General features: G+C 36.3%; 1 long non-coding RNA gene across 1 annotated transcript; it reads left to right on the top strand.

The window, feature by feature from the left end:
• Nucleotides 1–512: 512 nt before the first annotated feature.
• LOC309647948 lies at nt 513–21,290 on the top strand. Its single transcript, XR_014256406.1, has 2 exons — nt 513–20,757; nt 21,112–21,290. It is a non-coding gene; the product is annotated as an uncharacterized lncRNA (long non-coding RNA).
• The last annotated feature ends 2,164 nt before the right edge of the window (nt 21,291–23,454 follow it).

Genomic DNA, 23,454 nt, shown 5'->3' with positions numbered 1-23,454 from the left:
GGATCAATCCCTTGATCATTATATAGTGTCCTTCTTCTTCTCTTGTAATAGTCTTTATTTTAAAGCCTATTTTGTCTGATATGAGAATTGCTACTCCAGCTTTCTTTTGATTTCCATTTGCATAGAATAACTTTTTCCATCCTCACTTTCAGTCTCTATGTGTCCCTAGGTCTTAAGTGGATCTCTTGTAGACAGCATATATACGGGTCTTGTTTTGTATATATTCAGCCAGTTTATGTCTTTTGGTGGGAGCATTTAATCCATTTGCATTTAAGGTAATTTTCAATATGTATGTTCCTATTACCATTTTCTTAATTGTTTTGGGTTTGTTATTGTAGGTCTTTTCTTCTCTTGTGTTCCTGCCTAGAGAAGTTTGTTTAGCATTAGTTGTAAAGCTAGTTTGGAGGTGCTGAATTCTCTTAGCTTTTGCTTGTCAGTAAAGGTCTGTCCCCAGTGGTTGAAGTTGGCTCACTGGGTTTTGGAACCTGTGTTCTGGTGGATGAGGCTGGAACTTGTTTTTCTGGTGGGCAGGACCACGTCTGGTGGTGTATTTTGGGGTGTCTGTGACCTTATTATGATTTTAGGCAGCCTCTCTGCTAACGGGTGGGGTTGTGTTCCTGTCTTGTTAGCTGTTTGGCATAGGGTGTCAAGCACCATAGCTTGCTGGTTGTTCAGCAGAGCTGGGTCTTAGCATTAAGATGGAGATCTCTGGGAGAGCTTCACCATTTGATATTACGTGGAGCTGGGTGGTCTCTGGTGGACCAATATCTTGAACTCGGCTCTCCCACTTCAGAGGCACAGGCCTGACGGCTGTGCCTCAGAGTTCAGCCACACGGCTCAGAAGAAAAGGGAGAAAAAAAGAAAGAAAGAAGAAAAAAATAAAATATAAAGAAATAAAGTTATTAAAATAAAAAAAATTATTAAAAATTAGAAAGTAATACAAACAAAAAGAAAAGAGGAAGAAAGAAGAGAACAACCATACCAAAAAAAGAAATCCACCAATGATAACAAGCACTAAAAGTATACTAAAAAAAAAAAAAAAAGTACAGACAGAACCCTAGGACAAATGCTAAAAGCAAAGCTATACAGACAAAATCACACAAAGAAGCATACACATACACACTCACAGAGAGAGAAAAAGGAAAACAAAATACATATATATCTATATATAAAGGAAAAGGAAGAGAGCAACCAAATCAATAAACAAATCTACCAATTATAATAAACTCTAAATACTAAACTACAATAAACATAAAACCAGAAACCAGTCAGTCACATACAGCAAACCCCAAGTTTACATTTGCTCCCCAAGTCCACTGCCTTAATTTTGGGATGATTCGTTGTCTATTCAGATATTCCACATATGCAGGGTACGTCAAGTTGATTGTGGAAATTTAATCTGCTGCTCCTGAGGCTGCTGGGAGAAATTTCCCTTTCTCTTCTTTGTTTCGCACAGCTCCTGGGGTTCAGCTTTGGATCTGGCCCTGCCTCTGCATATAGGTTGTCTGAGGGCATCTGCTCCCACCCAGACAGGACGGGGTTAAAGGAGCAGCTGATTAGGGGTCTCTGGCTCCCTCAGGCCAGGGGGAAGGAGGGGTACGGAATATGGGGTGAGCCTGTGGCAGCAGAGGCCAACATGACGTTGCAACAGTGTGAGGTGCACCCTGTGTTCTCCTGGGAAAGTTGTCCCTACATCACGGGACCCTGGCAGTGGCAGGCTGCACAGGCTCCCTGGAGGGGAGGTGTGGATAGTGACCTGTGCCTGCACAACAGGCTTCTTGGTGGCTGTGGCAACAGCCTTAACATTTCATGCCCTTCTCTGTTGTCAGGATGGGATGATAGCCATGGCTCACACTGTCTCTGGATCTCATTTAGGCAGCGCTCTGAATCCCCTCTCCTCGTGCACCCTGAAACAGTGGTCTCTTGACTCTTAGGCAGTTCCAGACTTTTCCCCGGACTCCCTCCCAGCTAGCTGTGGCGCACTAGCCCCATTCAGGCTGTGTTCATGCAGCCAACCCCAGTCCTCTCCCTGGGATCTGACCTCCGAAGCCAGAGCCTCTGCTCCCAACCCCCACCTGTCCCGGCAGGTGAGCAGACAAGCCTCTCAGGATGGTGAGTGCTGGTTGGCACCTATCCTCTTTGTGGGAATCTCTCCTCTTTGCCCTCTGCACCCCTGTTGCTGTGTTCTCCTCCATTGCTCCGAAGCTTCCCCACCCGCCGCCACCCCCTGTCTCCAGCAGTGAAGGGGCTTCCTAGTGTGTGGAAACTTTTCCTCCTTCATAGCTCCCTCACTGAGGTACGAGTTCCATACCTATTCTTTTGTCTCTGTTTTTTCTTTTTTCTTTTGTCCTACCCAGGTACGTGGGGAGTTTCTTACATTTTGGGAAGTCTGAGGTCTTCTGCCAGCGTTCAGTAGGTGTTCTGTAGGAGTTGTTCCACATGTAGATGTGTTTCTGATGTATTTGTGGGGAGGAAGGTGATCTCCACGTCTTACTCCTACGCCATCTTGAAGGTCTCCCCTATTTCCCATTTTTAAAAAAGATTCTTCACTTCAAGGACATAGTGTGCTCCTAGTTTGCTTCCTACCTCACTGGTCTCATTCTTAGTCTTCTCATATATTCCTACAGCTCTCTCCTGCCAAGGCTTTGTGCTTAGATATTCTCATTTCACTAGGAGGAGGAACAAAAATAGTCTATCTATCACCACGGAAAAGAATTTCTTGCTGCATCACTGTTAAATGCTTAAATTGTTTGTTACACATGTAGTTTGTGTCTTACTGCATCTTTTGAGGGACACAATATCCTAAAGGTAGTTTTGTTAATGGACTACTACAGAGATCATGCATTTATACTGCAATAAATCTACTAAGTTATTGTAATCAATATGTCTTTTGTATCAACAGCAAAAATAGTTAACAGAAACTTTGGAAAACTTCAACGGGATTGTCTGGTTTCAATATCATCAGCATCAGGATATGATTAACAGAAAGCTGGAACAGCAAAAGAGGCAAATAGGGAAGTAAGTGGCATCTATAGCAAGCACTGATAGTGAATAAGCAAGACACTTTCTGGTGTTTCAGAGAGCCCATAGTGACACATTTGATCTGAAGACAAGAATTCTTCCCAACACCACATATTTTATTTACTTATATATAACATTTTATGAAGATGTCCAGAATGTAGCCACTGGAATCCTGTGGATTAGATCCAAAACGTCTGACATTTAGAATAGCAAATCAAAATAGAATTCTGATAATGCAAATTCTTGATCAGCACTCTTGATTTTTACACTAAAGATTGCTACGTGTGAAGCTCTGCAATGTTGCTTTCTTGATTTAAAACCTTCCAAAGGCTAATAAAAATAGAGTATGCATGGAGGATGCTTGAAGATAAACTAGGACTGGCTGTGGATACCTATCATGTGCTGCTACAAAACATGGGTGGATTAGTTATAATAGCAGAGGGAATGAAATGCTTTACACAATCAGATGGTAAAATGGCAATAATGATCAGTGCACATAATCAAAGTACAGTGTGGGGTAGACAGAATCATGGCAACGAGAAACCAAAGAAAGAGCTAGAGTAATTGTGTCATTGGAAGCTTCCCAATTAATATGGTTGGGACATTACAATGTCCAACTGGGAACAGCGTGCACTATATTCCATTGGAAAGTTAGAGTTTAGAGATGTGGTTGTTCCTTTCATTTTCAACTAACTCTGGCATTTGTTGGCAAGTCAAATATTATGCTAGAATTTGTAAAAATAAAATAATAATAAATTCATGTGTAGGCTTTTCTATGCCTGCATAGAAGACTATAACTTAAGAGCTGAGAAATGCAAAAAGAGACATATAAACTGAAGAACAATGAATGGATTTAAGATACTTAACAACTTCGGGGAAAATTAACTTTTTAATGGCATAATCAGAAGAAATAAATATAATTATTAGTGAGGGGGGAAAAGCAAGATGCTTTACATTTCTAAGAGAAGTATACACAGAAATATTTAAATCAATCAACAAGGATTACAGAGATTTCTAAGAAAATGAAGATAATATACACATTAACACATTAACACATATACATACACATAGAGAAAAGACCATTTTAAAGACTAAGGTACACATAGGAGTTAAATTTCTTTTAGCTTCTAAAATCACTTGTTAATAAATTATCCATAGATTTATACTTTATGTCAGGCATATCCATAAACACACACAGATATATATTTATTTTTATATATATAACCAAAAGAACATGAGGTTATTAAAGATGTATGCCAGACACAAAAATGAAAGAGAAGAAAAATGACCATGAGGATATTTGAGTAAATTAGATATAACCCTAAGAATCAGAAACAATGAATAATTGGTTATGAAATGTATTCAGTGAAAGGTACTTGTGATCACAGGAATAGAAAAAAATTAGCTCTTCTTTCTGATAGCAGCTTCAAATAACCAAGTCACTTCAAATAACATGATTTCTAATGAATAAAGAAAAAAGAGAAAAAAATGACTTCATGTTTCACTATTAAAAGAATATATGAATTAGCTAAAACATCAATTTGTTAAACATCATCTTAAGGGAATTATCTTAAGGGAAATATATGATTAAAAATAAATTCAAGTGGTTGAGATAGTTGAACTTGTGTCCAAAGCTTTGTAGGTTCTCTTAACAAATGGAAAAATGTTCATTTTTAAAATGGATTTTTATTTAACTTTTAAAGAACTAAGATGTTTAATGTGTGAGGAGACAGGTTTAGACAGTTGGTCCTGAAGGACCGGAACAAAGAGCCCTCGAAGAATTTCATATCTACAATTCATTAAAGGGAGTAGAGCATAGATGCTCAAGTCATAGTGGAATAATTATTCAAAATAGTTTATTACAAATAGAGGTGGCTTAGGTAAATTTGGGAGGTGAATATAGAGGCAAGTGTGTTTTCAGAGCCAGGCACACAAGACATAGGGTTAGAGGGAAGCAAAAGATATGAAACTGAAGGCAGTCTGGAAGGTCTCCAGTTATGATGGTCAATACTCATCATGGGATTTTCACAACCATACCAGATTTGCAAAGGATATGAGTCTATTTATTGGGACCATGATCACACAGACTTGCTACACATGCCCTCTCTGAGGTGGGCAGATGCATGACTCACCTTCTAATATTCTCTCTTTAGTACAGTGGTTTTCTGAATATTTTCAGGCATGGGAATCCCTGCGTCATCACGTAGACACAAAGTTTCTTACTTGAATCCTGGGAGCTGAATTACCCTCGTTGAAGAGAGGGAAGTAATCTCCTTTACTAATAGTAAATGTGATTCACATGCACAAAATACCTTCATAGCAGCAACTAGACTAGTGTTTGACTAAATAACTGGGTATCATAATCTAGCCAAGTGTGACCTATCATCACAGGGTGATTTCTTCTATATTTGTCTTAAGACCCTACTGAAGTATCAATATATTTTGTTGAAAAGATCCAGCAAATTGCAACAGTGTAGTTAAAAGACTTAAGTGTAGAACATCTAAGACAAACATGGAAACACATAACACATGCCAGGGAAGGTATGGTACCTGTAGTTGGGAATTTGCTCTTATCCATCTGCTATGTGCTGAAGGATTAAAGCCTCACACAAATGCTCTGTCTCAAGAAAATTGCATTTGAAGGGGGCAACAGAGACTGAAGTCCACCTTTCTGAGAAATTATCTGAGCAAGATATTTTCATCTAGATAGTCACAGGAAGAGGTAGATAAGATAGGCTAAATACTGTAAGCTACATGGAGATATATAAACACATGAGCACTGGATAAAACTCAGACTTGTCTATAGAAAAGTGATCATGAATGGAGGAGTGAACTGAAGGACCTTCTCTCCTAGAGCCAAAAGCTTCAGGTCTTAGACAGAGAAGCACATACCCAAATGGTATAATGTCAGCATAGTGCCCTGTATCAATACCTCAGTTGAATCTGTCTGCCCTGTCATGATAATTTTCTAAAACTAAAGAATCTGTCATAAAAACTGTGCATTTCTTTTCCTATCTTGACACTGCAACCATTAATGCCTTGTTCATCAAAAATATCTTCTTACTACGGCTATAAGGAATTTGTTATGCAGACGATTTGCCAAGATGGTATTACATCCTCTGATACTTTGAAATGCCTATCTTTTGCCTTTGTAAAGAGAACAGCTGAACCTAATTCACATTTTATTTTCTTCAGAATGTTCTAGATATGGTTCCGCACTTTAGGGGCATTAAATGACACCCCGTGAAACCAGCTTGATTTTTCCCTTTGTGTGTAAATTTTTGTCTTGAATCTACATTAAGCAATCCCAGTCTCTAGAGTTTTGATGTGCATAGGTACTATGGAAGTCTGTTTCTAATTGTTAGAGCCACTGCATAATTATGGCTAGGTGATTTAAAAAAAAAAAAAAAACCCAAGATAAAGGACAGGCGGCCTATAGCTTTGATTCAATTTTGTGATTTTAAACATTTTTTACAAATCTGTGAGATTGCCCTGGAATATTTTCCACTCAGTTTTTTAGCACTTTTGACATTGCAGTAGCATACTCTAATTCCATTATATAAAAGGCTGTTAGTAGTATTATCTGGTGTTTGCTGCTTTCTATTCTTCATTCTACTTCATTTATTGTCACTTTTCTCTGTCAGAAGCATGCACTATAGATACTGAAAATAAGTTATCTTCTTCAATTTCACTATCTTTTCCATTTAGTGGGATCAAACAACGTATCTACAAGGACACTCTCTCTATTATCAGAGATCACCCATGCTGCTAGATTTACTTTAATGACAAGACCCATCCAGCACTGTGTAGCTTACTTTCAAGGAAATAGAGAGTCTTCTTGATGTCTTATAGGGTATGTATTAGCTCTCAAGATTAGTTCTGTCTTTAGTCCCAAATTCAAAATATTTGCCAAACAAGCGTCTTAGGATCTCCTTTATTTGTTTGTTTATTTATGTATTATCTATCTCTTTATATAGACTACAAATTCCAGGAGAATGGAATATTATTTTACTCCTTGCTCTGCACCTGGCAACCACCATTACATTTTCTATATTTGAGGCATCCAATGAATATTATTGCAAGGTTAACATAGATGTTGGCTTTATATTATATCTCTGAAACTACTTTATTATATATTTCCTCAATAGATATAAGAACACAATTGAACAATTTACCTTATGGATTATAGTAAAAACATATCTATGTTTTAAAATGTCTTGAGAGTTCTAAATCACAGTTATTTATCAAATTAATCAAGTAGAATTTAACTACAATAAAAATATGGACAAGTAATGGAAACTTGAATATAAAGAAAAAACTTTATGAAACAGTGGATATACATTTTTTTTTTTATTATGTTGTATAGACCTAACATTCTGCCTAAATGTCCTTTCCCTAAGAATGCACATACTGAAGAGGGTAAGGACAGTTTTACTTTACTTGCATTATCCTTCCCCTAAAGCAGCACAGCTCAGTGCCAAGGGAGACCTCCTCAGCCCCTGATTTCTCCCATGGAAAAGTAAAAGTGTAGTGAGCTTTCAGTTTTGCCATTTGTTTGGGATGCAATAACACACTCGTGAACAACCAATGGGTCAAAGAAGGAATCAAAAGGAAATTTAAACACATATTGAGACAAACAAAAATGGAAATGCAGCACACCTTATCTTACAGTGTGGAGCAAAAGTAATTCTAAGAGGAGAGTTTATAAGGATAACAGCCTACATTAAGAAAAAAAGAAGGACCTTATATAAACAACTTAAATTTACACCTCAAGACACTAGAGAAAAAATGAAAAATCAAAGTCCAATGTTAGCAGCAGAGATAAAATAATAAAGATTACTGCATAAATAAGTGAAATAGAGAATAGAAAAACAATAGAAAATATCAGTTGGTCTAAGAGCTGTTTTATTAAAGAAAGAAAATTAACAAAACTTGAGCTAGAATAAGTAGTCAAAGGAGACAAATAAAATTATAAAGATTATATAAAGTATAATTATAAAAATTATGAAAGAAGAGACATTAATACAAAGGATTATAATAGATTACTATGAACAATTGTATACCAACAAAATGAATAACCTAGTAGAAGTGTACAAATTCCTGGAAACATACAACCTACCAATTTAAATCATGAAGAAAAGAAAATCTGAATGGGCCAATAATAAGAAAGAAGATTGAATTAATAATGAAAACCATCCAGCAAGGTAAAACTGAGGACCAGATAGCATGATAGGTGAATTCTACCAAACATCAAAAAACATGAACACCAATCCTCATATTCTTCCAAAAAATAGAAGAGGAGGGCACAATTCTAAACTTATTTTATGAGACCAACATTACTCTGATATCAATGCCAGACAAGGACACTACTAGAAATCACAGGCTATTATCCCTGATGAATATAGATGCAAAATTTCTTAACAAAATATTAGCAAATAGAATTTAACAACACATTAAAAGGATCATATGGTATGATCAAGTGAGATTTATCCCTGGGATGCAAGGATGGTATAAAAAATGCAAATAAGTAAATGTAATACACCACATTAACAGAATGAAGGATGAAGCTCATGTGATCATCTCAATAGATGCAGAAAAACCATTTGACAAAATGCAGTGCCCCCTCATGACAAAGACTCTCAACAAATTAGGTATAGAGAGAATGTACCTCAACATAATGAAGACCATATAGGAAAAACCTACAGCTAAAATCATACTTAATGTTGATAAGCTGAAAGCTTATCTTATAAGAGCAGAACAAGACAGTAATGCCTCTTCTTACCACTTCCATTCAACATAGTATTAGAAGTCCTTGCCAGAGCAATCAGGCAAGAAAAATAAATAAAGGACATCTAAATCAAAAAGGAAGATGTAAAATTATCTTTGTTTGCAGATGATATGATGTTATTTATGGAGAACCCTAAATACACCACCAAAAAACTTTTAGAACTAATAAACAAATTCATTAAATTTTTAGGATTTAAAACGAACATAGAAAACTCAGTGGTGTTTCTGTATGCTAAAAGCAAACTATATGAAAGAGAAATTAAGAAGACAATCTCATTTACAATAGCATCAAAAACAGTTAAATGCTTAGGAATAAATTTAACCAAGCTAGTGACTGTTCTGTACACTGGACACTATAAAAAAAAAAAAAAAAAAAAAAACTGATGAAAGAAATTTAAAAAGATACAAATAAAGGGAAAGGTATCCTGTGTTCATGGATTGGAAGAATTAATATTGTTAAAATGTCCATACTATTCAAGGTGATGTACAGATTCAATGCAATCTCTATCAAAATTCAAATGACATTGTCCACAGAAATAGGAAAAAAAATGCTAAAGTTCATATGGAAGTACAAAAGACCCCAAATAGTCCAAGTATTCTTGAGCTAGACACAGAGATGGAGGCATCACACTGCCTGATTTTGAAATATACCACAAAGCTATAGTAACCAAAACAGTATAGTAGTGGCATAAGAACATACACACAGGCCAATGGAACAGAATAGAGAGCCCTAACATACATTGACACAGTTACAATCAAGTGATTTCTACAAGGGTGCCAGGAGTACACAATGGGAATGGGATAGTCTCTTCAATAAATGATATTGGGGAAACTGGATATCCATATGAAGAATGAAATTGAACTCTTACCTCACACCATGTACAAAAATCAACTCAAAACAGATTAAAGACTTAAGCATAAGACCCAAAACTCTAAAACTACTAGAGGAACACAGGAATAAATCTTGACATTGGTCTGGGCAAAGATTTTTGGGTATGACCCCCAAAATACAGGCAACAAAAGCATATAGAGATAAATGGAATTTCTTCAAACTAAAAGCTTCTGCATAGCAGAAGAAAAAATCAACAGAGTGAAGAGACAACTTATGGAATGAGAGAAAATATTTGCAACCATATATCTGATAATGGGTTGGTAAATATCCAAAAATATATAAGGAATTTAACTAAATAGGAAAAACAAACAAATCCCCCAAATGAATAATCTGATTAAAAATGGGCAAAGGACCTGAATCGACATTTCTCATAAGAAGATATACAAATGGCCAACAAATATGTAATAAACCGCTTAACATCACTAATTCTCAGGAAAATGCAAATCAAAACCACAATGAGACATTACTTCACACCTATTAGAATGGACATTATCACAAAACAAAAGATAATAAATATTGGTGCAGATGTGGAGAAAAGTCTGCTCTTGTACACTGTAAGTGGGAATGTAAATTGGTATAGTCATTATAGAAAGTAATATGTAGTTTCCTCAAAAAATTAATTGTACTTGTGTTTTTATACTTTGAGTGTTCCAGTAGTGTCTGCTCTGATTTCTTACATCCTCTGACTGTCAAGAGTGTCTTGAGGAAGAAAGAATTGAAATAGTAAAAGTTTAGTTCTCACTCTTTTACCATCTAGCTGTGTGACCTTTTGCAATTCACTTAACTTCTCTGGTACTTTAAAGTCTAGTCAAGTGAGAAAAATAATGCCGGCTTTGTCTCTACAACTACTGCTGTACTTATATGTCATTTGATTGTAGTTGTTAAAGTTCTTGATAAAGCTCTTGGCAAAAGCACAAATGTAAAACTCAAATGTGTATTTCTTCTCTGCCATGTCTTCTCACCTCTCCAATGAAGTACTATTTTTAAAAACCCATTTTAAAATCCGACCTCATGTTTTATAGCTTTCCCAAAGGCCTGAAAGTGAACTGGCTGTTTGATTTATTTTCTTCTCCTTTGAAAGCATTTTGTCCTTTACTCTCTTTTAACACATACTCTGTTGCATTGTAATTTATCTGCTCATAAGGCATTTCCTGCCTGAAAATCTTAGCTGCATCATATCAGGGATAGGGTCACATGATACAATTACCGTGAATTTCTGAAATTTTAACACTGTGTGGAATGTATTAGATGTTCAATTAAAAGATGAATAGGTGAATAAATGAAAGTAAATTAAATATACATAATTCTATGATTTAAAATTGGGATTTATAAGGAAACTATCCAAAAAGATAATAGGCATTCATAAGTAAGTGACATTAAAAGCCATATTGTTCAAATATTTTGTTAAGAAGTTAATATTATGACTCTCATGCAGATATAAAAAATGAACACGTTAATAATTTTAACTCCTTAATCAATGAGGAAACCATGCAGATTTTAGAACCATTTCAAAAGCAAATCCAAAGAACAGATATATTTATAGACCATGGATATTAGAATGAATGTACAAATGCAAGAAATATCAGTTTTTTCCACAGGGAAGGTTGGTTATTCCTCCACAAGACAGAATCAGTTTGCATATCTGTATAGAATAATTTTTGCATCTTTATCAGTGTCTACATATTACAGAATTGTAAAACAGCTCCCATATAATCAACGTATTGTTTTCCATTGAGCCACTAATTCTTCCCCACAAAATCAAAGCCATAAAACTTACAGAGAGTAGCTGAATTTTTCTCTCCCTGTAGCAAAAGATTGGTGAATTTTAGCTGAAGGGAAATTAAACATCCCTAGATTTGTTGATAGACAGCTTTTTGTGTATAATGCATTGGAATAATTATTTGAGAAAAATTTGTGTGAGATGATTTTGCAGGTAATGCCAGCAAGGTCAATGTCAGCTTAGATTAACTATGGTTTGCTATCTGTCTGCCAAATTAGTACTGACTAGGAGGAAAGTTTAACCTGAGCATTCAACTCTTCAGGAAGGTTTTCCTTCATGAATCAGCAATTCTCTCCACCCCTCTTTCTTCTTGGCAAGGTCAAAAGGGTTTTACTATCTCTATGGGCCTACTTTCTTGCCAATTGGTTTATACCCTTTTGTAGCTGACAAGTAACTTGTTGCCTACTGAATCTGATAGACTACTAATGAATTAGAATTCAATTGAATATATAAGGAAGCATCATTTTTTCGCATATTCTGTGTGTGTGAACCTCCAAAATAAAATTTCAGCATATGTAGGACATAGGTCCTTTTGGAATACACCATTTTTATCATACTGAAATATGTGTAATGTTTTATTGAAAGGTAACTTAGAATGGATCTCTATTGAATAGTGATCTGATCACAGGATCCATAGTTTAAGGATGTCATGCAGGTGAAGGAGAAAACTAAGCAGATGTGTGTTCACACAATTCTGACAGCCTTTCCTTAGATGTTGAGCAAAAGATGGACATTTAAGAACACTTAAAAAAATCTGCCATGCTTTCAAAGTATTCTATAAAACAGAAAGGTTTTTGTCTGTCAGTGATCATATCGGGGGGGAAGCTATTGAATAATAATAACATGAATTCTACTTGTAATTGCTGGTTTCTTTCTATATGTAAGTGGCAACCATGTAAAGTGAATCCCATTTCTCAAAATAGAACTTTCTGCAAGCAGTGTAGTTAGCTGAAATGCTCTAGCTGAAGTGCCCTCAGGATCCACTGCAGCCTTTTAGCTGAGGTCTTTCAGGACAGCCTCAGCCCTAGGAATTACCGTCTACTGTGGTCTGTCTATTTCTTTCCAAGGTAGGAATCTCTACACAGCAGCACCCCTTTCTATTGTCTGGGATGTTTTCAGAGCTAAACTACAATCTGAGGCCCTTCCTATCCAAACCACCTTCCTCTGCCTCTCCTTTTACGTCTGTCAGCCTTGAAGAGTGGTGCTTAGACGTTCCATGCCTAATGCCTGCTCTCTCTCTTTTCACTGAATGTTTTCCACTTCCAATTCAGTCAAACATATGGAGTAGACTATCTACAAATATAAGGTAGTATTCATATAATTACCACACATACAGAGACAAATACACACATATATGTGTATATATATATTTATATTTTTTACATATTTTTATTTAAACCTTTATAAAGTCACATGATGTAGATGTGGCTATCTCCATTTTACAGATGAAAATATTTTACACTCAGAAATGTATGGACAATTGTCTGTGTTTGCAAGGTAAAGAAAAAGTGACTATATATTTCATACTCAATCACTGCATGTTATTACATGTTTTGCAATATTTTTTTGAATTTTATTTTAGTTTTTTAATACAGCAGGTTCTTATTAGTTATCTATCTTATACATATTAGTGTATATATGTCAATCCCAATCTCCTAGCTCATCCCACCAACACTGCACCTCCCCACTTTCCCCCCTTAGTGTCCATAAGTTTGTTCTCTACATCTGTGTCTCTATTTCTGCTTTGCAAACTGGTTCATTTTTCTAGATTCCACATATATGTGTTAATATACGAGATTTGTTTTCTTCTTTCTGACATACTTCACTCTGTATGACAGTCTCTATGTTCTTCCACGTCTCTAGAAATGACCCACTTCCGTTCCTTTATATGGCTGAGTAACATTCCATTGTATATATGTTCCACATTTTCTTTATCCATTCGTCTGTTGATGGGCATTTAGGTTGCTTCCATGACCTGGCTATTGTAAATAGTGCTGCAATGAAAATGGGTTGCATGTGTCTTTTTGAATTATGGTTTACTCTGGGTATATGCCAAGCAGTGGGATTGCTGGGTCATATGGTACTTCTATTTTTAGTTTTTTAAGGAACCTCCATACTGTTCTCCATAGTGGCTGTATCAATTTACATTCCCACCAACAGTGCAAGAGGGTTCCCATTTCTCCACACCCTCACCAGCATTTATTGTTTGTAGATTTTTGATGATGGCCATTCTGAGTGGTGTGAGGTGATACCTCATTGTAGTTTGATTTGCATTTCTCTAATGATTAGTGATGTTGAGCATCCTTTCACGTGTTTGTTAGCAATCTGTATATCTTCTTTGGAGAAATGTGGATTTAGGTTTTCCGCCCATTTTTGGATTGTGTTGTTTGTTTTTTTAATATTGAGCTGCATAAGCTGTTTATATATTTCGGAGATTAATCCTTTGTCTTTTGATTGGTTTGCAAATATTCCCTACCACTCTGAGGGTTGTCTTTTCGTCTTGTTTACAGTTTCCTTTGCTGTGCAAAAGCTTTTGTTTCCTTAGGTCCCATTTGTTTATTTTTGTTTTTATTTCCATTACTCCAGGAGGTGGGTCAAAAAAGATCTTTCTGCGATTTATGTCAAAGAGTGTTCTTCCAATGTTTACCTCTAAGTGTTTTATAGTGTCTGCTCTTACATTTAGGTCTCAAATCCATTTTGAGTTTATTTTTGTGCATGGTGTTTGGAAGTGTTCTAATTTCATTCTTTTACATGTAGCTGTCCAGTTTTCCCAGCACCACTTATTGAAGAGACCGTCTTTCCTCCATTGTATATCGCTGCCTCCTTTGTCTTAGATTAGTGGACCATAGGTGTGTGGGTTTATCTCTGGGATTTCCATCGGGTTCCATTGATCTATATTTCTGTTTTTGTGCTAGTACCATATTGTCTTGATTACTGTAGCTTTGTAGTACAGTGTGAAGTCAGGGAGTCTGATTCCTCCAGCTCTGTTTTTCTCCCTCAAGATTCCTTTGGTTATTAAGGGTCTTTTGTGTCTCCATACAAAATCTAAGATTTTTTGTTCCAGTTCTGTAGAAAATGACATTGGTAATTTATTAGGGATTACATTGAATCTGTAGATTGCTTTGGGTAGAATAGTCATGGTGTATCTCTCAATCTGTTTGTGTCATCTTTGATTTCTTTCATCGGTGTCTTATAGTTTTCTGAGTACAGGTCTTTTACCTCCTTAGGTAGGCTTATTCCTAGGTATTTTATTCTTTTTGTTGCAATGGTGAATGGGATTGTTTCCTTAATTTCTTTTTCTGATCTTTCATTGTTAGTCTATAGGAACACAAGAGATTTCTGTGCATTAACTTTGTGTCCTGCAACTTACAAAATTCATTGATTAGCTCTAGTAGTTTTCTGGTGGCATCTTTAGGATTATCTATGTATAGTGTTATATCATCTTCCAACAATGACACGTTTTATCTATTCTTTTCCAATTTGTATTCCTTTTATTTCTTTTTCTTTGCTGATTGCCATGTCTAGGACTTCCAGAACTTTGTTGAATAATAGTGGCAAGAGTGGACCTCCTTGTCTTGTTCATGATCTTAGAGGAAATGCTTTCAGGTTTTCACCACTGAGAATGATGTTGACTGTGGGTTTGTCATATATGGCCTTTATTATGTTGAGGTAGTTTCCCTCTTTGCCCACTGCCTGGAGAGTTTTTATCATAAATGGGTGTTGAATTTTGTCAAATATTTTTCTGCATCTATTGAGATGATCATATGGTTTTTATTCTTCAATTTGTTAATATGGTGTATCACGTGGATTGATTTGCATATATTGACGAATCCTGGCATCCTGGGATAAATCCCATTTGATCATGGTGTATGTTCCTTTTAACGTATTGTTAGATTTTCTTTGTTAGTATTTTATTGAGGATTTTACATCTATATTCATCAGTGATATTGGTCTCTACTTTTCTTTGTTTGTAGTATCTTTGTCTGGTTTTGGTATCAGGGTGATGGTGGCCTCATAGAATGATTTTGGGAGTGTTCCTTCCTCTGCAGTTTTTTGGAAGAGTTTGAGAAAGATGGGTGTTAGCTCTTCTCTAAATGTTTGATAGAATTCACCTGTGAAGCCATCTGGTCCTGGACTTTTGTTTTTTTGGAAGATTTTTAATCACAGTTTCAATTTCATTACTTGTGATTGATCTGTTCATATTTTCTATTACTTCCTGGTTCAGTCTTGGTAGGTTATATCTTTTTAAGAATTTGTCCATTTCTTTCAGGTTGTTGATTTTATTGGCATAGAGTTGCTTGTAGTAGTCTCTTATGACGTTTTGTATTTCTGTGGTGTCCGTTGTAACTTCTCCTGTTTCATATCTAATTTTTTTTCAGCTAAAATCTTGATGGTAATTATTTCCATACATGCTTGAGATTACAGTATATTTTATTAGAAATGTTTTGTTTAACATCTTTATTGGAGTATAATTGTTTTACAATTGTGTGTTAGTTTCTGCTTTATAACAAAGTGAATTAGCTATACATATACATATATCCCCATATCTCCTCCTTCCTGCGTCTCCCTCCCACCCTACCTCTCCCATCCCTCTAGGTAGTCACAAAAAACCAAGCTGATCTCCCTGTGTTATGTGGCTGCTTCCCACTAGCTATCTATTTTACATTTCATAGTATGTATAAGTCCATGCCACTCTCTCACTTGGTCCCAGCTTACCCTTCCCCTTCCCTGTGTCCTCAAGTCCATTCTCTACGTCTGCATCTGTATTCCTGTCCTGCCCCGAGGTTCTTCATAACCATTGATTTGACTCCTCTCCCTCTTTTCCTTGATGAGTCTTACTAATGGTTTATCAATTTTGTTTATCTTCTTAAATAACCAGCTTTTACTTTTATTGATCTTTGCTATTTTTTTTTTCTATTTCATTTATTTCTGTTCTTATCTTTGTGATTTCTTTCCTTCTACTAACTTTGGGTGTTGTTTTTCTCCTTTCTCTAGTTCATTTAGATGTAAGGTTAGATTGTGTATTTGAGATGTTTCTTGTTTCTTGAGGTAGGATTGTATTGTTATAAACTTCCTTCTTAGAACTGATTTTGCTGCATCCCATAGGTGTTGGATAATCGTGTTTTCTTTGTCATTTGTCTCTAGGTATTTTTTGATTTCCTCTTTGATTTCTTCAGCGGTCTCTTGGTTATGTAGTAACGTATTATTTAGACACCTTGTGTTTTTGTTTTTTACGTTATTTATTCCTATAATTGATTTCTAATATAGCATTGTGGTCGGAAAAGATGCTTGATATGATTTCAATTTTCTTAAATTTACCGAGGGTTGATTTGTGACCCAAGATATTATCTATCCTGGAGAATGTTCCATGTGCACTTGAGAAGAAAGTGTAATCTGCTGTTTTCAGATGGAATGTCCTATAGATATCAATTAAATCAATCTGCTCTATTGTGTCATTTAAAGCTTGTGTTTCCTTATTAATTTTCCATCTGGATGATCTGTCTATTGGTGTAAGTGAGGAGTTAAAATCCTCTACAATTATTGTGTTACTGTTGGTTTCCTCTTTTATAGGTGTTAGCATTTGCTTTATGTATTGAGGTGATCCTATGTTGGGTGCATATATATTTATAATTGTTATATCTTCTTCTGGGATTTATCCCTTGATCATTATGTAGTGTCCTTCCTCGTCTCTTGTAATATTCTTTATTTTTTTTTACATCTTTATTGGAGTATAATTGCTTTACGATGGTGTGATAGTTTCTGCTTTATAACAAAGTGAATCAGCTATACATATACATATAACCCCATATCCCCTTCCTCTTGCGTCTCCCTCCCATCCTCCCTATCCCACCCCTCTATGTGGTCACAAAGCACCAAGCTGATCTCTCTGTGCTACATTTTTTATTTTAAAGTCTATTTTATCTGATATGAGTATTGCTACTCCAGCTTTCTTTTGATTTCCATTTGCATGGATTACCTTTTTCCATCTCCTCCCTTTCAGTCTGTATGTGTCCCTAGGTCTTTTGTAGATAGCATATATATGGATCTTGTTTTTGTATCTCTCTTTTGATTGGAGTATTTAATCCATTCACATTTAAGGTAATTATCAATATGTATGTTCCTATTATCATTTTCTTAATTGTTTTGGATTTGTTTTTGTAGGTCCTTTTCTTCTATTGTGTTTCGCATTTAGAGAAGTTCCTTTAGCATTTGTTGTAGATCTGGTTTGGTGGTGCTGAATTCTCTTAGCTTTTGCTTGTTTGTAAAGCTTTTGATTTCTCCATCAAATCTGAATGTGATCCTTGCCGGGTAGAGTAATCTTGGTTGTAGGTTCCTCCTTTACATCACTTTAAATATATCATGCCACTTCCTTCTGGCTTGTAGAGTTTCTTTTGAGAAATCAGCTATTAACCTTATGGGAGTTCCCGTGTATGTTATTTGTTGTTGTTCCCTGGTTGCTTTTAATAATTTTTCTTTGTCTTTAATTTTTGTCAATTTAATACTATGTGTCTCGGCATGTTTTTCCTTGGGTTGTCCTGCCTGGGACTCTCTGTACTTTTTGACTTGGGTGCCTATTTCCTTTCGTATGTTTGGGAAGTTTTCAACTATAATCTCTTCAAATATTTTCTTGGGTCCTTTGTGTCTCTCTTCTCCTTCTGAGACCCCTATAATGCGAATGTTGGTGCGTTTAATGTTGTCCCAGAAGTCTCTAACGCTGTCTTCATTTCTTTTCATTCTTTCTTCTTTATTCTGTTCCACAGCAGTGAATTCCACCATTCTGTCTTCCAGGTCACTTATCCGTTCTTCTGCCTCAGTTATTCTGCTATTGATTCCTTCTTGTGTAGTTTTCATTTCAGTTATTGTATTGTTCATCTCTGTTTGTTCTTTATTTCTTCTACGTGCTTGCTCTTCAATTCTTCTAGGTCTTTGTTAAACATTTCTTGTATCTTCTCGATCTTTGCCTCCATTCTTTTTCCAAGATCCTGGATCATCTTCACTATCATTATTCTGAATTCTTTTTCTGGAAGGCTGCCTAGCTCCACTTCATTTAGTTGTTTTTCTGGGGTTTTATCTTGTTCCTTCATCTGGTACATAGTCCTCTGTCTTTTCATTTTGTCTATCTTTCTGTGAATGTGGTTTTTGTTCCACAGGCTGTAGGATTGTAGTTCTTCTTGCTTCTGCTGTCTGTCCTCTGGTGGATGAGGCTATCTAAGAGGCTTGTGCAAGCTTCCTGATGGGAGCGACTGGTGGTGGATAGAGCTGGGTGTTGCTCTGGTGGGCAAAGCTCAGTAAAACTTTAATCTGCTTGTCTGCTGATGGGTGGAGCAGAGCTCCCTCCGTGTTGGTTTTTGGCCTGAGGTGACCCAGCACTGGAGGCTACAGGTCTTTGGTGAGGCTAGTGGCGGACTCTGGGAGGGCTCATGCCAAGCCATACTTCCCATAACTTCTGCTGCCAGTTTCCTTGTCCCCATGGTGAGCTACAGTCACCCCCTGCCTCTGCGGGAGACCCTCCAACACTAGCGGGTAAGTCTGGTTCATTTTCCTATGAGGTCACTGCTCATTCCCCTTGGTTCCTGATGCACACACTACTTTGTGTGTGCCCTCCTAGAGTGGAGTCTCTGCTTCCCCCAGTCCTGTTGCTGAGTCCGTCTCATTGCTGCTTCTCCTTTGTCTCTGAATGTGGGGTATCTTTTTTGGTGAGTTCCAGTGTCTTCCTGTTGATGATAGTTCAGCAGTTAGTTGTGATTCTGGTGTTCTCACAAGAGGGAGTGAGCACACATCCTTCTACTCCACCATCTTGAACCATTCTGTTTTGGAGAATTTTAATAGGTTCTAACCAACACAAAGTTTCTTTGCTTTTTTAAATGAAAAGGAAAATAGTTGAAATTATAATTTTCCATCAGTCTCCCAATAAAAAACATATACATGATTAATGAATTAAGAGTGGATGAAGGCAATGGCAAACAGAGAAGAGCCAGAGATGACAGTGGTTTTCTGTAAGAAAGAACACAGCCACAGAGAATGAGGGGAAGGAGAGTACAGCACTGCTCAGTCTGGAGGTTGTGGATAGATAAAGACTTGAATTGTCCTTTCAATTACTCTTTGTAGTCAGATTTATTTTATTTGACTGCCAATTAGAGCAGAGACTAGAAAACAAGGATTATCTTGAGAGAATACCACTGCAGCCCTGTTCCGTTTGCACATTCTTATTCTTCTGTGGAAATACAGAAAGAGCAGAAAATAGCTGAAACATTTACACCTTAAGTGTTTATAAAGATCCTATAGTGAAACAATTACTTTGTACTTTTCCTACTTCCAGAATGTTCTATAGCTTGGAAGTTGTATAAACAGGTTGTCATACCATATTTTTGGCTTTGAGTTGCACAGCTTCAATATTCTTTGTATATGATGTGTTCAAATAATAGCCCATGCAGGAGTGAAGACCATTGTTCCCTAATTAAGATGGGAGAGGATTGCAAAATAAATTTTTAAAATCTTCTGGAATAATTGGATAACATGAAATGTTAATAAAAATTATGAAGGAGAAAATTCCTTTCCACCAGTTCTCATTCTTCTTTTCGACATCAATCTTCTTCAGGGTTTTGCTCATACTTCCCCACTTAATTTGTCTGCTGCTATTCTTACTACCCACACAGAAGATCTTCTCTTTACCTGAATGTCCTTCCATGTTTCCTCTACCTAGTGAATTTATACTCATCCTTATGGTCTAATCCTCATGCCCCTTCATAATACCCTCTTTCTCCTACAACAGTTTACTCTTATTTTTCCATATGATCCTCTCTTTCATTAGACTAAAAATATTCAAAGACATGCTTTTTTCATCTTGTTTCTCCAATATGTGACATGTAACAGTCAGCAAGTTCTCACATTAGCATTTAATTACTTTATAGACTGTCACCATTCTAAATTTCCAACCTAATCATTCAATTATCTGTCATGCAGACTGATTCATTCAGACTAGTCCATTTACCATGCAAAGTGTATCTGAATATAATTGTTTAAAAGCACAGGCTAGTTCAAAATAATAAGCGATCAAAATGCTTACACTCTTCTCTCCAAGACTACCCTTTTTATTCCTTCCTCACCTCTTCATATGATTTTTTTCAGTGGTAAAGGTAACTTTCATCTTCCTTATGAACTGCTACTTTCTAGTCCAGGTCATATTGATTATCTTTTTCTCTTGACCTCACAGTCTTCATTGTTTATATAAGGTCTTATTTTTGTCATGCTTGGTATTACTTTTGTTGTGGTGTTGGTCTCGATAGTAGCATTTTTTTTTTTTTTTAAAGAAGATTTTTTTTTTTTTAATTTTTATTTATTTATTTATTTATTTATTTATTTATTTATTTATTTATGGCTGTGTTGGGTCTTCATTTCTGTGCGAGGGCTTTCTCTAGTCGTGGCAAGCGGGGTCCACTCTTCATCGCGGTGCGCGGGCCTCTCACTGTCGCGGCCTCTCTTGTTGCGGAGCACAGGCTCCAAACGTGCAGGCTCAGTAATTGTGGCTCACGGGCCCAACCGCTCTGCGGCATGTGGGATCTTCCCAGACCAGGGCTCGAACCCATGTCCCCTGCATTGGCAGGCAGACTCTCAACCACTGTGCCACCAGGGAAGCTCAGTAGCATGTTTTTGATTTGTGTGTGTGACAACTAAATCATATACTGTAAACCAGAAGGATATGTAAGACATTTTGTTCAAGGATGCTGACTTAATTTAAGGGTAGTGGTTAGTGGGGATAAGGAGGGGAAGGACACTTGTTCCTTGTGAAGAGACTCCATAGGCAGGCCAACAACAGAGAGCAAAGGATGAAGAGAATATTTGGGCTTTGGCTGGGGAAACCAAGAGTGTGTGGAGAAAAGCTTGGCAGTGGAAGAATCATCAAAGCTTCTTGTGTAGTTTAACTCCATGTGAGCAATTTACAATAAAGTATGAGAAGGGGAGAGGAGAAATGGTTAGCCAAGGGTCCATGAGGGAGCACATACAAGCCAGCAGCATGAATTCTTTTGCCAATGAAAATGCTTCTTTTTTGTAGAAAGTCAGCACTGACAGCAACAATAACACTGATGGTAAAAGTGAGATGCTCCACCTTGTCACTTGGAATCTTTAGGCAGCAAATCAGCAGGAGACTGCAATGAATACTTTCTTTAACATGCACAGTGGAAAGCACACATAAAATTTAGAGTAACTCAGGCCACTTCACAATGATGGAGTTCTAACTGGCATATGAGAACATTGGGGATATGGCATTGTGGACCAATTCCAAGAAGTTATTTTTGTTTAATTATGTAGTTTGTATATGCTCAGGTCAGTGTCACCCAAGGAAATGCTTGAAAAGATTTGGAAATGTTTGAAAAAATTATTAAATTTAAACTAATTTTCTGTAAGGGTATTAGCTCCCTAACTGTATTGTAAGCTATATTGTCATTTGTTGTTGTTCTTGGTTTTGTTCTTATTTTCGTGAATATGTAGTAGAAAAGTAAAGACTAGAGTTTTTTTTTTTAGGGGGGGAGGGGAGGGTGTTGTTGTTTTTGTTGTTGTTTTGTTTCTTGCCCCAGCTCTATTACTACCTAAAGGTGTGATTTTGGATAATTTACAATGAAAACGTGATTAAAAATATTCTCTGCATCTATTAGGTTATTTTTTAGTAAAATGAGACAATTTATATAGAAATACTTTGAAACAAATTACAAGAATCTCAGAACTTTCTGTTTCTCACAAAAACTAGTATAGTCTCATTTATATCGTAGGTGATGAGGCACAGATTATTCAATAAAGGACAAGAAATAGAGAGGTAAATGTGATAGCCAAAAGATACATAACAGTTGGAGACAAACAGGCTACTTGAGGTAACTAGGAATTGTCATCATTAATGCAGAGTCCACATTCTCGATTCAGCTTCTGAGATACTGAAGTGTTATTATACTACTTTTCAAAGTAACTAAACATCTGAAAATTGGATCACTATAGCCAAACTCAAATGAAATACCCCAGCCAAAAAGAGATTATTGTCTCAACCAAAATGCAAACATATTTGACTGAAGCACTATCTCAGTAAATAACAATGTCCTAGTAAGTAACAAAACAAGCATTCTTAAAGACAAACTGATTTCTTTGTAAATGTATTTGGGGAGAAGAGTTAGATGATCAAAATGAAACTAATTTTATTCTATGAATTTTTCCTCTCCACAAATAGAGAATTTTAGACTATATTGTTGATACTGAGCATTTAATATTGTGCATGCTCTTTCTTCTGGTTAACATTTACTAAATTCTTACGTTCTAAAACCCTTACTAATGAGTTACCAAAAAGATCAGTTGTTAATTGATGTAATAGTGCAGTTGAATAGCCTGTAGTTTTTATTTATTTGTTTATTTTTTATTTGGTTGTGCCGGGTCTTAGTTGTGGCATGCGGTCTCCATAGTTGTGGCATGCAAACTCTTAGTTGCAGCATACATGTAGGATCTAGTTCCCTGACCAGGGATCAAACCCGGGCCCCCTGCATTGGGAGCACAGAGTCTTATCCACTGAGCTGCCAGGGAAGTCCCAAATAGCCTGTAATTTTTGTTTGTTGTTTTGCATCATCACAAGGCCTATCAAGTCTAATGGCAGCATATCTCAATTTGATTTCAAGTAGCTGCTGGCCTCTTCAGCAGTATGTGCGATGCCATCCAACCTTCTAGAAAAGGCCATGATATCCATGGTCAATCAATCACATATTATGCTAAATTATATCAGTTTTATCCACAGATGACTGGCATTTCCTCATCCATCCTGAAATTCTGAAATGCTTTGTAGTTATAGGGCCTATATCTTCCTGAGGTTGTGAGAATTGCATGAGCTTGGAGCATACAATTTCCTATATTTTCAAAAAGTGTTTAATTTGTTGACTGACAATACATGTTATCAGAATTTCTGGATTGCTATTTGTCACACAGATATTTGACTTTCTGA

The sequence above is a fragment of the Balaenoptera physalus genome, assembly GCF_965194825.1.
Source record: "Balaenoptera physalus genome assembly, chromosome: 18".
NCBI classification, from domain to species: domain Eukaryota; kingdom Metazoa; phylum Chordata; class Mammalia; order Artiodactyla; family Balaenopteridae; genus Balaenoptera; species Balaenoptera physalus.
Note: the sequence above shows the minus strand (reverse complement) of the source record. Positions and strands in the feature narration are given on the sequence as shown.